At 44.2% G+C, this 17,249-nt stretch overlaps 1 protein-coding gene across 1 annotated transcript in view; it reads right to left on the bottom strand.

Annotated features, from left to right (window-relative positions):
• Positions 1 to 17,249, bottom strand: part of ZSWIM6 (zinc finger SWIM-type containing 6) — a 95,509-nt gene that overhangs the window by 52,017 nt on the left and 26,243 nt on the right. The window lies entirely within an intron of this gene.

Genomic DNA, 17,249 nt, shown 5'->3' with positions numbered 1-17,249 from the left:
TGTCCTGTTTTAAAGACCCCAGTAGAGTCAGATATCGAAGTATTCCTTCATGCGTGAACCCACTGACCCTTCTTATCAAAAGATTTTCCTCACTGGATAAACAAGGTCCATGTTACAGACACAACACATCTATAGAAATCTGGATTTCGGACGTCATTAAGGATTTTTCTTAATGGATTCTCTAGGATGAAGAAATTGATTCCTATGGGTAGGGCATCAATATCAGATCACTGGGGGTCCGACAACCGGCACACCCACAGATCATCTTATTGAAGGGATTGCAGGGTGACGGCTTCCCAAGCACAGTGCCATCATTGTATAGTGGTTGCGCATGGTATTGCAGCTCAGCCCGATTTGTCTTAATGGGACTGAGCTACAGTAATGCCATGTGACCAATGAATGAAGTCACTGACCTCTGAAGAGGAGCTTAGACAGCATTTTTGGACCCGAACAGAGGTGGACTGCTAAGACAGCGGTAACACACGGAGTCAGACATAGTCAGTCCTCCATCGATTTTCAGCAGACACTCCTTTGCAGATCTGAACGTGGTCTTACCCACGACTTTACAAATCTAATACCGATTTTCTATCCTATGGCATTAGTCCTAGAAACCCCTTGAAGGAACACAGGAGCAGATCTAACAAAGTATGCTCCATCCCATATATTGGATGCATGGACACATACTGACATCCATGCACTGTAGTGTACGTGACCCAAGTCTCTTCTAAAGTGAGAAATTCATGGAATACCCTGAACATTACACCAACAAATCAAGTAACAGTGTGTGAACTGATACGAAGCCCATCAGATGTGAAGAAACCAAACACTACATCGGACAAGCAGCCAATAAGTAGAGCCAGACATCCACCATTTACACCGCCATAACAGCCTTATTAGTCCTCATCAGTGCGGGATATGAAGTGTGTCCAGAACTAAATTAGTCCAGGTTAGGACGAGCCAAGAGATTCAGCCAAAATGGACGAGAGATGTAATCTACATACATGATCCAACAAGCAGAGCCCAAGTGACTGAGGTCACTGTATTTAACAGGCAAATCCGTAACCGACGCTTTTCAGCGCAACCCTTCATGTAAAGTCCATACACAAATATGGGATAAATAGCGCACGAATGGTTAACCAACGACAAGATCTTTTCTAATGAAGGTCACCTATATAATGCAGAGACTGTATATGCCATCATGGAAGAGAAAGCAGGAGAAAGCGTCCCAGATGTCTATTTCTGACATATCCAAAGCAGTTCCCAGACATGTGCCTAGAGATTAGAAAGACAGGTCAGCTGGTACCCCAAAAAAACACCACCCCTGTCCATGGGATATGCCACTAGTGTTGTAATTGGGTTGAGGTACAATACCACATGCAACCTGAGAAAAGTGGTGTGGCAGTCAGTGGTTTGGCCTACTGGCTCCATGTATATAGCCCATTATGGCAGACTGAGGGTGGGTTCACACCTGCACCCTATCTCCACTTTAGGCAATATGGGTTGAATGGGTTTGGAAAGTGACCGCCCGTAAGAATCTTGTGCCTCTCTGCAACAAAACGGTTTTGTTTTTTTTAACCGGACACAGTCAGACGTGCAGGACTTTGTGTCCGGTTAAAAAAACAAAACCGTTTCGCCACGAAGAGGCACAAGATGCACACGGGCGGTCACTTTGCAAACCCATTCAAGTTAATTGGTTTGAAGACTGACCGCTGGGTTTCCGCCTCCTGTCCACTTTCTCGGGGCAGAAGGCAGAAACCTGTCAGATTGCTAAAGCGGAGACCGGGCGCTGGTGTGAACCCGCCCCGATTTAACTGTTGTCTTAGGAACCAATGAAGAGTACAATGAACAATGTTCTGACCAGACATGGCCTTACACCATGTTCACACCTGTGCTGTTCATGTCAGTTCTTTTCCCTTACAGGAACAGAACAAGCGAAGTGCAAGACTCATTCTATACAGGTAATAACAGATGTGAATAGCGCCCAACAGATCACACCGACTAACTGGGACAGTCGGATTTCTATCAAGGGGGCTGTCGTGTTACCAGAGACATTCGTGCAGAATACAGAGCATTTACAGAATCCGCAGCAAAGCGTTGCCAAAGAGCCTTTGACCCAGATGTGAACATAGCCTTATCTTGCTGAAGATTGACAAATGTAATAAAAATAAGAAAAAAATTCTATGCAGCTTTTCCGTCATGTATGACCTGAGACTAAGAAAAAACACTGGCAAAATAGTGTACCAACAGGCCTTCAGAAGACTAGGAGCGAGAATTTATACATGCCAAAGAATTCCCTAAAAACACAAGTCTCCCAGGAACGCAATGTAAAAGGTAGACTATACAGCCCCTATAGAAGACAATAATTGGCACTGATGGGATTACACCACATATGTTAGTCAGTGGTACCCTCAGAGCTGGAGTGCATTGTTTATTCCTATTCCTTCCTCATCTCCAAAACACGTAAAACCCCATATGTTACAGATACAACTTGACATCCAAGAACCTCTCACAGGGGAAGAGATCCTCCAAACAAGGAGAAAGACAGTGAAAAGAGAGCTGCAGCGCCCCCCGTCAGACATTACAGTACAGCAGAAAATTCTGCACCGTAGAGCAAATGTTGCACTAAACAAAAAAACTTTCTATGTTCCCAAAGCTCAGCACTTCATTTATCCATCTCCATCATAACTTCTTACAAGAATGACAAGAGGCGGCTACAAACTTTCCCCAAGGACTGTGACATTAAAGAGGGGAAGCTTCTAGTTACTCCTTTAGGGATGACATGTGGTAGGAATACCCAGAAGGAGGCAGCGAGGGATCGGAAAGGACATCCGAGATTACTGGTGAAACCGTAGAGATCCTCAGAGTTCCCCCTCGAAGGGTCTCAGCTAACAGGCTAAGGTTTCAGCCAACAACTCTCGCATAAATCGGGATTACACGCCTTCAGTCCTTCTGAAACGTGATCTATTTTTGCCGCTGCCGAGAGACATTAACCTTATTTTTGACACAAAATCAGATTAGTCTGTTCTTTGGTACTGTGCGAGGGGGGTATCGTGGTTCATATAGCGGTATAGTATATACCGCACGCACTGGAACGCTTGCATTGCTGTTACATGGAAGAATTCAAGTAGGGTCTAAAACAATCTTGAACAAAGCACATACGGTAAGTGACAATATACTACAAAAAATATAAAATAAAAATAAAATTGTGCACAATCAATAACACAACTGCATAAAATAAAAAAAAACTACCAAAATCAAGAGAATACACCGCCATGACAACACTGTCAGATGTGGCCTGTGATGCTGAAGCATTTCCCTAATTTATTCTGCACAGGGGGCCAGAGACCTCTCGGGGGAGCCCAGCTCAATGAGATTACAATATCAGGGCTTGCTCTTTGAAATGCAGATTCTGCTTGTGGAATGGAGGCCAAATCCCATTTTGCTCATCGGCATACAAAACCAAGAGAGTAAACTGGCCAATTCTGAGGAAAGGCACATAAAAGGGGGCGAAAAATATAAAAATATTACCAAACTATAGAAGTTTTAAGCACTCAGTTAAATTATATATTCTATATAGTCACACACACAGTAGATGGGCCATAAGGGACTTTTCCAGAATCGTAAAAATTCTATAATTTTTAAATTATTATTCTGGGAAAATCACTTATCACTCCAGTACTGCTCGATTTTTAGTGTTGAAGGGTCTGAACGGAGCAAGTGTGTAGGAGCAGGACCACCACTATTCAAATAGGTGGGCGCAGGCCTATGCTGTTGTGAAGTCACATGATCAAACGCCATCCCAATTATAAAAAAAAAAACCTTAAACCACTGAAGTGTTATTCCGAGTGCAGAGATTTTTCAGCCCTCTAAGTCTCACCCTCTGTTCCAAAATTCAAAAACTTCCATAATCTTATGCTGTTACAAAAACAGCCTCTTAAAACCCATGAAAGCCTGTGTGTATTCACCTGTGTGATGGCCATTCAGTTGAGAGATCACTTGACAATGAGGCCAGAAACGCATTTCTATTGTCCAGACATTTGGCACTTAAGCTGAACAACAGTGTGAATTCTGCCTTAGAATAGTCTACAAGTCAGTGATTTGCATGAGTGATTGTGTGTCAAACCATGAACAGGCTCAATCCATTATATCTGCCTTCTATGGAGCCTACACTCCTCACAATCATCACTGATCAAATTATTTATATATTATTGTTTATTTATATATATAGCACCATTAATTCCATGGTGCTTCAAATCAGGAGACATGTGAATAAGGCCTTATTCAGACCACTTTTCTAGACTGCAGTTGTCAATGATCTCCATAGACCGCACACAGTCCTACGGATTTTTGGGATGTGTTGAATCCTTGGTTGATCCGTTTTCCAAGTAAATAAGACGAAGTTACTTTTCTTCAGTGCAATTCCTATACTCTGCCATTTAACGATGTAATATCTAATCATCACCAATACCGAGTAATGGGCGAGACTGGGCTGCAAAATAGGGCATAGAATAGAGATGTGTGTATGTGAAGAACACCAACAGGTCTGGAAAGCAAGTGTCAGATAAGGGCCCAAGTTTTTTTTTTTTATGGTTTATGAAATACCTTCAGTATGAAACCTGGAAATTAGAAAGTGACAACAATAGCCCCTTCTGGGCAACCATACCGACCTATACGAAGTGGATGGAAGTAGAGAAGTTGTGGATTGCTCCTGTTCACCCTAACTCCTTTTTGTGGGGCGACTCAGTCCCTCTGACTTGTTAGGCCCTGTTAGGTTTACGAGAGCTATTTGGCTGGAGTGCCCTCACCGTGTTCCCCTGGCCTCTGAGAAGTCTTCTATGATCAATATTCTTTACAACAACCTATTCCCAGAAGGTATGACTTCCAGCATGTTCCAGCTGTGGTTGAAGGCAGGTATCTATCGTATTGCGGATATGGTTGACCCGTCTACTCTGGAGCTCAGGCCCTTTACTTTTCTCACTTCTTTTCTTGATCTCCCATCCTTGGAGTGGCTTCCCTACCAACAGGTGGTTCACACACTTTTTCTTGCTCACGGTCTCCAGACCTTCCCAGTTTCAGACGCTCTACCGGGCTGGTGTATCTACTAAGGGATCTCCATCATACCTATACCAACTTCTTTCCTCTCCGGTAGATGGTATGTCCCTGATTCATCATTACATGACCAGATGGGAGGAGGCCCTGGGCTGATCAATTAACCAGGGTCAATGGAAGGTGGTCTGGTCCAGAATGGTGAAGTCCTCTATGTGCATAACTTAAGAGACCCAATACAAGCTACTTATGCATGGATACCATACCCCCGCTCTCCGACACTCCCTTAATCCTGCTCTACTGTCATGGTTGTCTGGATCATATGTTGGACTTGTCTGTTCATATTGGCTTTCTTTAGGGAGGTTAAGATAATGACTGATACATTCTTCCATTAGATCTGCTGATTCATCTCCTTAGCCTCCCCCCTAGACACCTTGGTAACTTATCCTCCTGACTTTTCCTATACCTCTGTACAGCTGCAAAGACCCTTATAGTATATCATTGGAGGTCGGTGTCTCTGCCATCAGGGCTAGACTTACTTGGGAGGACGAAGAATATCCACTTCCTTGAATGCAAACCTCAATAACACTGCAGATGTGTTCCAGACTATCTGGTCGCAATGGGATGCATATTGTATTCTCCAGGACTTTAAAGTTTCTCCCCTCCCCCCTTCTCTTTTCCCTGATGTCTAGACCACCTTATAGTGAAATTTCAAGCATTGAAAGTATCTTCTTATGTGTAGTGACAAGTTTCTAAGGAATAGAGATGAGCGAACAGTGTTCTATCGAACACATGTTCGATCGGATATCAGGGTGTTCGCCATGTTCGAATCGAATACCGCGTGGTAAAGTGCGCCAAAATTCGATTCCCCTCCCACCTTCCCTGGCGCCTTTTTTGCACCAATAACAGCGCAGGGGAGGTGGGACAGGAACTACGACACCGGGGGCATTGAAAAAAATTGGAAAAAGTCATTGGCTGCCGAAATCAGGTGACCTCCATTTTAGACGAATAGTGGATTTCAAATCCGGGTCATATGAGAATGTGAACTTTGTGACTATGAGACAGGGATAGCTGTACAGGCAGGGATAGCTAGGGATAACCTTTATTTAGGGGGGAATGTTATTAAAAATAACTTTTTGGGGCTCTATCGGGTGTGTAATTGTGATTTTTGTGAGATAAACTTTTTCCCATAGGGATGCATTGGCCAGCGCTGATTGGCCGAATTCCGTACTCTGGCCAATCAGCGCTGGCCAATGCATTCTATTAGCTTGATGAAGCAGAGTGTGCACAAGGGTTCAAGCGCACCCTCGGCTCTGATGTAGGAGAGCCGAGGGTGCGCTTGAACCCTTGTGCACACTCTGCTTCATCAAGCTAATAGAATGCATTGGCCAGCGCTGATTGGCCAATGTATTCTATTAGCCTGATGAAGTAGAGCTGAATGTGTGTGCTAAGCACACTCATTCAGCACTGCTTCATCACGCCAATACAATGCATTAGCCAGTGCTGATTGGCCAGAGTACGGAACTCGACCAATCAGCGCTGGCTCTGCTGGAGGAGGCGGAGTCTAAGATCGCTCCACACCAGTCTCCATTCAGGTCCGACCTTAGACTCCGCCTCCTCCGGCAGAGCCAGCGCTGATTGGCCGAAGGCTGGCCAATGCATTCCTATGCGAATGCAGAGACTTAGCAGTGCTGAGTCAGTTTTGCTCAACTACACATCTGATGCACACTCGGCACTGCTACATCAGATGTAGCAATCTGATGTAGCAGAGCCGAGGGTGCACTAGAACCCCTGTGCAAACTCAGTTCACGCTAATAGAATGCATTGGCCAGCACTGATTGGCCAATGCATTCTATTAGCCCGATGAAGTAGAGCTGAATGTGTGTGCTAAGCACACACATTCAGCACTGCTTCATCACGCCAATACAATGCATTAGCCAGTGCTGATTGGCCAGAGTACGGAATTCGGCCAATCAGCGCTGGCTCTGCTGGAGGAGGCGGAGTCTAAGGTCGGACCTGAATGGAGACTGGTGTGGAGCGATCTAAGACTCCGCCTCCTCCAGCAGAGCCAGCGCTGATTGGCCAAATTCCGTACTCTGGCCAATCAGCACTGGCTAATGCATTGTATTGGCGTGATGAAGCAGTGCTGAATGTGTGTGCTTAGCACACACATTCAGCTCTACTTCATCGGGCTAATAGAATGCATTGGCCAGCGCTGATTGGCCAGAGTACGGAATTCGGCCAATCAGCGCTGGCTCTGCTGGAGGAGGCGGGGTCTAAGGTCGGACCTGAATGGAGACTGGTGTGGAGTGATCTTAGACTCCGCCTCCTCCAGCAGAGCCAGCGCTGATTGGTCGAGTTCCGTACTCTGGCCAATCAGCACTGGCCAATCAGCACTGGCCAATGCATTTCTATGGGGAAAAGTTAGCTTGCGAAAATCGCAAACTGACAGGGATTTCCATGAAATAAAGTGACTTTTATGCCCCCAGACATGCTTCCCCTGCTGTCCCAGTGTCATTCCAGAGGTGTTGGCATCATTTCCTGGGGTGTCATAGTGGACTTGGTGACCCTCCAGACACGAATTTGGGTTTCCCCCTTAACGAGTTTATGTTCCCCATAGACTATAATGGGGTTCGAAACCCATTCGAACACTCGAACAGTGAGCGGCTGTTCGAATCGAATTTCGAACCTCGAACATTTTAGTGTTCGCTCATCTCTACTAAGGAACATTATAAGGATGTATTATCTATTACTGTGCATATGAAGAGCATTATACAGTGACGATGACCAGTCCTTTGGAGTCTACAGATCACCTAACCAGTTATGCTAATGACAACTTTCTAAACCTGCCATTGTCATTACCACAGTCCCTCCCTATGGAGGGTATTGACACAAGGATTACACCCCAGCATTCCTGTGCTATACTACAAGAGACAACCGCCTTCCCAATTATACTCAGCAGCCTAAAGGGCTTTATCAGTCTGCAAGTCAGCTACAAGGTCAATGGATTACCTGTATATGGGAAGCCATTGTGAGGACTCCCTGCTGGAAAGTCTCTGACATGGAGATTCTCCCAGGACACCTACTACTACGCGTCTAACGTGATATGAAAGGAATGCATCTGCAGAAAAACACTTTAAAATTGACAATTTTTATTTCTCACCCTTTAATGGAAAATAATCCTGAAAAATCTGTTTATATGGAGACCTTTGAGCCTCACAAGTTTTCACCATTACAGGCCCCAATGTGATGTCTGAGCGAGGTACCGATGCACGTACTACCCTGCTCTATGATAACCACAAGGCAGACATCAGTATTCATCTGTAGGTAATAGGACCAGGGCTGCAGCCAAGTCCACTGTATAGAAGTGCAGAGGCATGGGGGACTTGGAGCTCTACCCTGGTTACTTGAACAGCAGAGCAGCTTCTTCTCCATGTCCATTGCCACAGCTCCAGTGCCGAGGGGTTGCCAGGTCAGATCTGGGTGTGGTCTGGGTGTTGGAACCCTCACAGAACAGATATTGATGACCTATTCTGTGGTCAGGGCATCAGTATTTAATTAAAAAAAAAAAATTATTTAAATATAAATATATATATAAAAAATTTATTGTGTGTATATGAATGAGGTTGGGCCAGAAAAAAAACCTTTTAGCCATCAAATTCTCAGTGGCTATGCCAATCTATCATGCTAACGTAAACCATCCGGTAGGTAGAAAAGCCTCCAAGTACAGCAAATATTAAAGTTTCGGTTATCCAGGACTATGATATTGATTGCTGTGGAGTCTTCACTACTTTTAAAGTACAGCACCATACATTGTGTAGTGGCTGAACTTGGTATTGCACTTTAGCGTACTTGAACATGACTGAGCTGTAGCATGGCCATGTGACATCATGCCATGAGAAGGAGAGATCAATATAACCCCAGATAAGGAGAGGCTGAGAAATAACTAAATATTTATATATTAAAAACGTTCACACGGGGCGGATTTTGGTGCTGAATCCATGTCATAATCCACCCCCTCACAATGGAGGTCTATGTAGACTGCTAGCTTACTTTTTTCCACGATCGGCATGTTACCATGTTAAAGCAGCGAGCTGCCCTTTCTTCAGGCAGACTCCGCAGCTGATTCAGCCCCATAGCAGCACCCTCCGAGCTAGGCGCATTCATTTGGGCCTACTCCAGAGTGGGAAGCCGTGACTGTCGTGGAAGGCGTCACCCGAAGGACCAAAATCTGCCAATCCGCTCCCCATGTGAACTAGCCCTTACAGGCCAAGGCCAGAGCCTGCAATACTGGGATGCCAAGGACAGGTGTGGTCAAGGCAACCTTTGGGATTCAAAGCACAAAATACTTCAACGCCTGAAGGGTGCAGATCTTTATGCATGTTCACACAGAGGAATTTAATCCTCTAAAAAAACATAAATTTGAAGCAGATTGAAACTTTCCTATAAAGGGGAAAGAGAAAAAAATAAAATAAAACACCACACACCTCTGCCTCCCGTGACATGAACAAACAGCAGATTTTAGGGGGATTCTGCCTCAAACTCTGTCAACTTAGCCTTCGATCGAGACAACCATATGGACATGAATTCACAAAGTCTCCATGTCTATAGAGCACCTGTCTGAAATCAGAGCAGGAAGTAGGGCAGTCTCAGGCTTCGGGCCTGCACCATCTATGGGCAAGTCTCAGCATAAAAGGCTAAACAAAGAGCAAGTATTTTATAGGTTTGTTCTGGTAGGTCTCCTTTCTAAAGGACAAAACCATTAATGAAGAAAGTACAAATTCTACGAGGAGACTTGTCGCTTAGTGCACAGCCAGACTCGCCCTTTGCCGCCGCCACCTCGGAGCGCCTCACCAATCTAAACACCTGCTTGTTTGTGTAAATCTCTCATTTGAATACGCACTAACAGATGAGCAGCGCTTTATGATTTTCACCCCCTACGAGTGTGGAAACGCTTCCCCATTAAGAAGCACATCGCTCTACATCCCGCTGTTTTTACTTGCTGCAATGCTCCCGGTCTGTACTCCAGCAACCTCCCTCTTGGTCTCTTATGGACCATTCGGCAGAAATTAGCTATTCATTACATGTGAAGGAGTAGCAGATTGAGCACGGCCCTGCTGAGAGAGCCGCTTCTTTACATGTCAATTCCTGAACAAAAGCATCTGCTACCTTCCTGATATGTATATTTAATGTCACTGCATAATGGGCAAAATGATGTGCTGCGCTTTGCTTGTTTGCTCAGCTGTAATGTACTCTTGTCTGGAATGGCTTTAAAATGGATCCCACTGAAATTTGGAACATTTATTAGGCCGTGCGAGCAGACGAAATTACGGAAATTTTTATCCTGCAGCCTTATGCCATATAAAAACACAATTCAAGACAATAGAAGCTACTTATATCTAAAAACACATTGGACGGAAGCGAGCAGAAGAAGCTCACCAAGGATAAAGCCAGCCATGACACCCACAACTGCAAAATGGCTTGAGAAAACACCATGCATGGCATCGCACTTGCCCAGAATCCAAAGGGAAAAATTTATGGCTGTCCCAAAGTCCTACGAGAACTGGAGCAAGCCAAGTGTTCACATTATTCCACTGTAAAGTTTATGCCACCACTCGAGCTGCCCGGAGAGGGTCACGCTGTATGAGGCACTGGACCAAAGGGGCCAAGTCCTGCCCAGGTAGAACTTGAAGACGTGCTCTTGAGCTTGCTTTTGTTGGATCCAAGTTTAATACAAAAATCAATCACTTTGTAATATCCTATACATACACCAAGCAAATAAAGATGAACAAGGACCAGCTTCCAAGTTCCTTAAAAAGAAGCCAATTTACGTGATCTACATGGCTTACCACTGGCTTAAACGGCAACCTCCACCTTGCGGTTTTTAAGGGATACTATCATTAAAATGCTAATTTTTTCTGGGTACCATGTAGGAATAGCCTTAAGAAAGGCCATTCTTCTACCTTTAGATGTCTTCTCCACACCACCGTTCAGTATAAGTCCTGGTTTTCACTGGTATGCAAATGAGTTCTCTTGCAGCACTGGGGGCGTCCCCAATGCTGCGAGAGAACACTCCAGCACCGCCTCCATCTTCTTCTGGAATGGCCTCTCTGTCTTCCGGTGCTGGCTTCAAACTTCTAGGCCTTGGGCAGCAGACTGCACATGCCTGCCACAAGAGAATGCTGCTTACAATACTGAGTAAGCGGCCATTTTCTTGTGGCCAGTGGGCATTCAGTCGGCTTTGCCCCAGGTCTAGAGGTTTAAAGCCAGCGCCAGAAGAAGACTCAGAGAGGCCGTTCCAGAAGAAGATGAGGTGGCACTGAAGAGTTCTCTCGCAGCACTGGGGGGTGTCCCCAACTCCTTTAGATACTGACGAAAACAGGGATTTCTACCGAACGGCGGCCTGGAGAAGACATCTAAAGGTAGAAGAATAGCCTTTAAGGCTATTCCGACACGATTCCCAGAAAAAAAAATTGCATTTTAATGATAGAATCCACAGTAGATGCATTTCCAAAACCAACTCTGTATGTTAAACATTTACAAACCTTTGGTATATTTTTATTTTTCATGTCAATATCTAGATCTTAAAGTACTAAAATCCTGCAGTTCTCACTCTGGCCACCAAGGCTAATAACAGATTGACACCATGGGGATTTGTTTGTTAGAATCATTTACATCAGGCAGGATTACAATAGAAGATACCACTGTAGCTACTTCCTCTCCTTGCACAGGTCTCCAGTCTACTGTTGCCAATATATTAAATGGAGTATTCAGACAAGATGGCGGCCCCAATACTCATGTAGAAAAGTATGTAGAAATTTGTGATGCTAATCCTTTCCTTGTTCTACTCGTCGGGCCTCAATACAAGTGCAGTATTTCAGTATTTGGAATACGATGGGTAAATTTAGCAACCAGAACATATCATAGAATTATTCTACAATTTTAGATATTCTTTGGAGTCAGCCATGTTAATTTTACCTTCAGAAAACATAACCAAGAAACTCATCTTGATGAAACAAGGGAAGATGAGAGACCAAGGATATAGATTAGAAGCACTGTATGTCAGATGTATGTAGGACAGATGTAAAAACCTACACACTAGTGTTTTTATGCATGCACGCACACGTGTACAATAAATCAACATTACTAAAGGTTCTTACATAAAGGATGTCCACCAAGGGAGAAAAAAAATCGTGGAGAAAGCCTCTTGTCAGATCCCACTATTGATCCACAAACTCCTTTAAACACTGACCTCAATGGGCCCCGCTCCTCGCAGTCTCCCAACAGATCAATATTTTAACTGCGCAGGAAGCGCGTACACGTGATTCTCATGCCTCAATTCCCATCACAATGGGCTAGAACCAGGAAGAGCACACAGCTCCACAATCGATGTAGCAGAGCTCAGGTAGTAAGCACACCGCAGGAATCTGGGACTAGAGTCATTTACATCTTCATCAATGCAACTCATCTGCTGTGAAAACTAGTCATTGACTAGTGTCAAGTATAAATAATGCAACCAAATGCATTTAATCTGCCCTTGAAATGGAGATCACAAGGCAATAGGCATATGCAATTTCATCAAAACACATTTAATTTGGGTCTATAAATATTTAGCGCAACTTTTAAGATGGTTTCCCATTGTAGAGTACCTAAACTAGCAGCTCCCACATGGACAACCCTTTGCTAGGATCGGACCAAGGACAAGCCACAAGACTCACAACAACCTGCTCATTGAAACTTGGCATGGATACAGGATTACCATCCCCCCCCCAACATTTAGGCAAGAACAGAGCATTGTTTCTAATCCAAAATCAAACAAGTATTTGTATAAGGGAGCAAAAAGGAACGGCTTTGGTCAAGGCGGTGTAGGACGATGGTTACTGGCCAAGTGGACATGGAACCATTGGTGCAACAACATCACAAAGGCCTATACAAGACTTATATTTCCCAATGATGTGAAAACCATTTGTAGTTTTTCCATTTACTTTGAGCACATCTGTGGATCAATGCTAGGGCAAGTCAGCTGCTCAACAATTTGACTCTTTCCTGACTTTCAGCCACAAAGCTGAGATATCCATATGGTGTCCATCTCAAACTAATACGCAATTCAGGATACATGATATTCTGATCAGGCTTGCAGCTATACAACAGTAGTGTGAAGGCCATAGATCACAAGGAACCTGAAATACGGACCCAAAAACCATGCTCGCCATGTCACGACAACTGTACACCTTATAAATTGTATCCTTGCAAATGTGGCGTATCGAAAAGAAGGCCAGGATATCTAGAAGCAGGTATACAAGCTTACAACACCGCCACCATCTAACAAACCACTGTAAAGCTACGTTCACAAATGTGCATCCATATACAGGTCTATCAGAGAATAACATCCATGACCTCTATAGACGCATTTCATGCGCTGCCCTAGAAATGAACAGTAATAGAACCTGTCCCAAATATTGGTCTGGTTTCACTGTCCTCTACACGGAGGCATGATAATACGGTACATGGACCATACTATATAACAGGTCAACGTGCTAGCTGTAAAATAACGGCCAGCACACAAAGTGCATTGTAGTGCGCATGAAGCCTTCACCAGGAGGCCATTTACAAGCATCTCCTTTAAGCAGACTTCAATATTCAAGAAAACCATGCAAAAAAAAGAAAAAAAAAAAAAAAAAACGCATTTATACTCAAAGGCTCAAGCATAAAGCTTCATTGTACTACTCAGATAGCAAAAATCACAAAACCTACGGTTTAATGTCGACAAGTTGTCCAAGAGCAAATTCCTTGACCATCAGATCAGCAGACTGGAAAAAGATTCTTACTGGAATTAGACAGGAATATTTTCAGAGTGAAGCAAATGGCAAAAAAGGGGTGTTAAAAATTTATTAGGTTTTATTCGGCCGGCAATAGGAATGCACCAGACCGGTATTGGAGGACGGGTCATAGGCTTGGTCATGTGAAATAATCTGATCATCCCCAGAAAATGTATGAAAATAGGACGAGAGGGGTAGGTGGGTGCATGGCTGTGTCTGAGCAGTCTGGTACGGCTGCACAGCCCTCCCCCCAATCCGAGCCACAAACATCAAAGGTATAAAAGCGCCATCAGCAATGTCTGCAGAGAAGTGACTCAGCCTTTTACCTCCAGAAACTACATGGGGAAAATGCAGGATTTAGCAGCCAGACAAAGTCCACATTCATATATACTTTATTCATACAAAGATTTTCGGGAAAGACTTCCTTGTATTGTATGTTATCCATCACTCCTCCTGTATGTAGGTTATATGACTCACTTTTTAGGCCTTTCCCATTCCTGCATGCACAAGTGATAGCCATAAGGACATTACTATGGGAGCCGCAGACAGTAGACGGATGACTTCCATTTTTACCTCCATGTGATCACACATGACCTTGCAGACAAGAGCTGTGTGGTCTACAGGAATTAGTGAATGTGCATGGGGGTCTCTACATGGGGATTGGTGTGCAGCTGTATCTGTATACAAAAGACGCACACATGAGCACCCCCCTTCCCCTGCACCTAAAATTAAGTTAGCAGACATGTGGATCAAAGTATCATTAGGCAAAGCTTATTGATACAACATGTTCTCACCGGTCCTAGGGCCAGACACCTGTTCGGTGCCGACAAGGACTTGTCTATGGAGATGGTCAGTCTATAGAGTATTGGGTGACAGTCTCCTGTGAACTAAAGGACAGAAAAAAAAAAATCCCAGGGCCTGGTACTTTTTTTTTTTTTTTGCTTGAGAATTTACAGATTTTTCTTTCCCCCAAGGGAGAATGGCATGGCCTGCAAACCTAAACTAACTGGTGGTTTCCACAAGAAGAAATACCACCGGCATGAAAAATCTACATGCTCCCAACTTTTTGGCTCATGTTCTAAATCTACAAAGGATTTTTTTTTTTTTATATATATATTTTATTTAAACCCTATCCATATGCCATCAATCATCTATCAGCAGGGATCAGACTGCTGGGATTTCACAACGCCCGTTTAGAAGGTAGTAGTGGACGCAAAAAGGGGAGTGCCAGAAATAGCCAAAGTAAGGATTCGGGCATCCCTGGAAATATAAGTGGATTCTGCATGGTAGTAACACTACCAATCTTGGGATTGGTGGGGGATGGTTTTGGCAGCCAGGCCACTACCAAATTGATCCTCATTCCTATGGAAAGTGGGATAACAGCCGCCCATTCATGCAATGCAGTCAGTATAGGGTTAAGCAGGAGGAGCACATTAATATATACCATGATTTTGATACTGAAACTATATCTACTTAATTGTGTATTCTGGTTTAGGGGTCCAGTGGATGGTCTTAATTATTGACCACCCTCTGAATGCACATAAGATTCACAGGACTCCCCAAGACGAGCAAAACCATCAATCTTCTTCGCTCCCCCTGCAGACTGCACTGCATTTTTCACATGTCAGGGTCCCTTTAAGACTGAGCATCAACAATCAATGTCAATGGTCATTTATCGAAGTCCCAGCATGTCCTTTTAACCTCCCTTTCTACTGGACAAGCTGCAATTTTTAGCTCCATGGGTCGACTAGGCAGATTGCATACTGGAAAATGTGAATAGGTAGGGGGGAGTAGACGGCACTAAGCAGCTCTTTGTGGGTTTCTGAATAAGCCTGCCTTAATTATACCGGGTCTGAACAGCCCCAGCATTTGCTTTTAAGTGTCTATACTTATAATGCAGTGGTTGTTAAGGAGGCTCAGTATCGGCAAAAACATCTGGGGTGCAGACTTCCTTCCTGCGCTCCCTGGCAACAAGCCTGAAAGTGAAAGATCCAGTATCCTCCTGATTATAAAGCATAAAACCACTCCCAGAAGCCTCAGCACTCAAAACAAGGCCAAGAGCAAAAAAAAAAAAAGCCCCGGCACACAACACCCTTCTCCATCGCCTCTTCCAATGAAGCCACTAGAGTGAAGAGCAATTCCATAGCCCTGCTCTTAGCAACATCAGATCTGAGGCCCCCGAAGAGGAAAAACCGCACGGTCCTTTATTTAGCAAAATAAAAATGGGTGCAAATTGAAGACTGCCACAAGCGTGCAGGAGACGGGCGACGCCGACATATCTACCCCCACATTTAATATTACCCAGGCCGTATAAATGCTTTCAGCTGTCTCCAAAGTCTAAATAGGAAAGCCGCAGCTGCCTCCTCTGTACACGTATACAAAGTGGTGAGCTGGTACGAGGCTCCATCTTCCTACAAGGCGCTCCTGCCAGAAACCATTAGTTGGTCATTAACCTATTAAGTGATGAAAGGGAAGGCAAATGCTGCAGGAAACGCAACATAAAGCATCACCTACAGAGCTCCATTCACTGGAGAATAGGGAGATCGTACATCAGTAATAGCCTGCATTATCACGAAGGCTTGCCTGCCAATGAGGCTGTACACCATACACAGAGGGTTTGTCTGGGGGAAGAAAACAGGACGCCACTAAAGCTGTCAGGATATGTTACACCCCATTATTGTTCAGCAACATATGTAGTCATAGTACATACTATGGCAAACAACTTTTCTAAAGATAAATGCTGCAAAGTAAGAATCCCTTCAGAAATCGAAGGGTTAATAGTTTGTGGAGGGGCCATATCACTTCTAGGACTCCTTCTCCAAAAGGACAGAGACCCCCCAAAATCATCTAGCCTGTCTAGGCTTACAAGAAGGATTGGAGCAAGCCTATATCCACAGAAGATCGGTGGTTAAATCTTCAAGATGTCTGGGAACAACCTCCTTCAGAAGCTATCTATCTGCAAGTATACCAAGAAGAACTGCTGGAAGGCAAAGTGCAAAGGTCACACCAAATATTGATTTCCCTTTTTGTTAAATGACAAGAGTATTAGCACTTCTATTTCTTAATGTAGATTGTGAGCCCCACAGAGCTCACAATGTACATTTTTCCCTATCAGTATGTCTTTGGAATATGGGATGGAAATCCATGCAAACACGGGGAGAACATACAAACTCCTTGCAGATGGTTTTATGCCCTTGGTGGGATTTGAACACCAGGACTCCAGCACTGCAAGGCTGCAGTGCTAACCACTGAGCCACCGTGTGGCCCCTAGCACTTCTATTTCTGAACACATTCTTACTATGTAGCACTGCCTCACCTGCCTAAAACTTTTGCATGCTACTGTAAATCCTCCAATACAAAAGACCTATATAAAAGCAGATTCTC

Source organism: Leptodactylus fuscus, chromosome 1 (assembly GCF_031893055.1).
Source record: "Leptodactylus fuscus isolate aLepFus1 chromosome 1, aLepFus1.hap2, whole genome shotgun sequence".
Lineage (NCBI taxonomy): Eukaryota > Metazoa > Chordata > Amphibia > Anura > Leptodactylidae > Leptodactylus > Leptodactylus fuscus.
The sequence above is the reverse complement of the archived record's forward strand: the minus strand, read 5'-3'. Positions and strand labels throughout refer to the sequence as shown.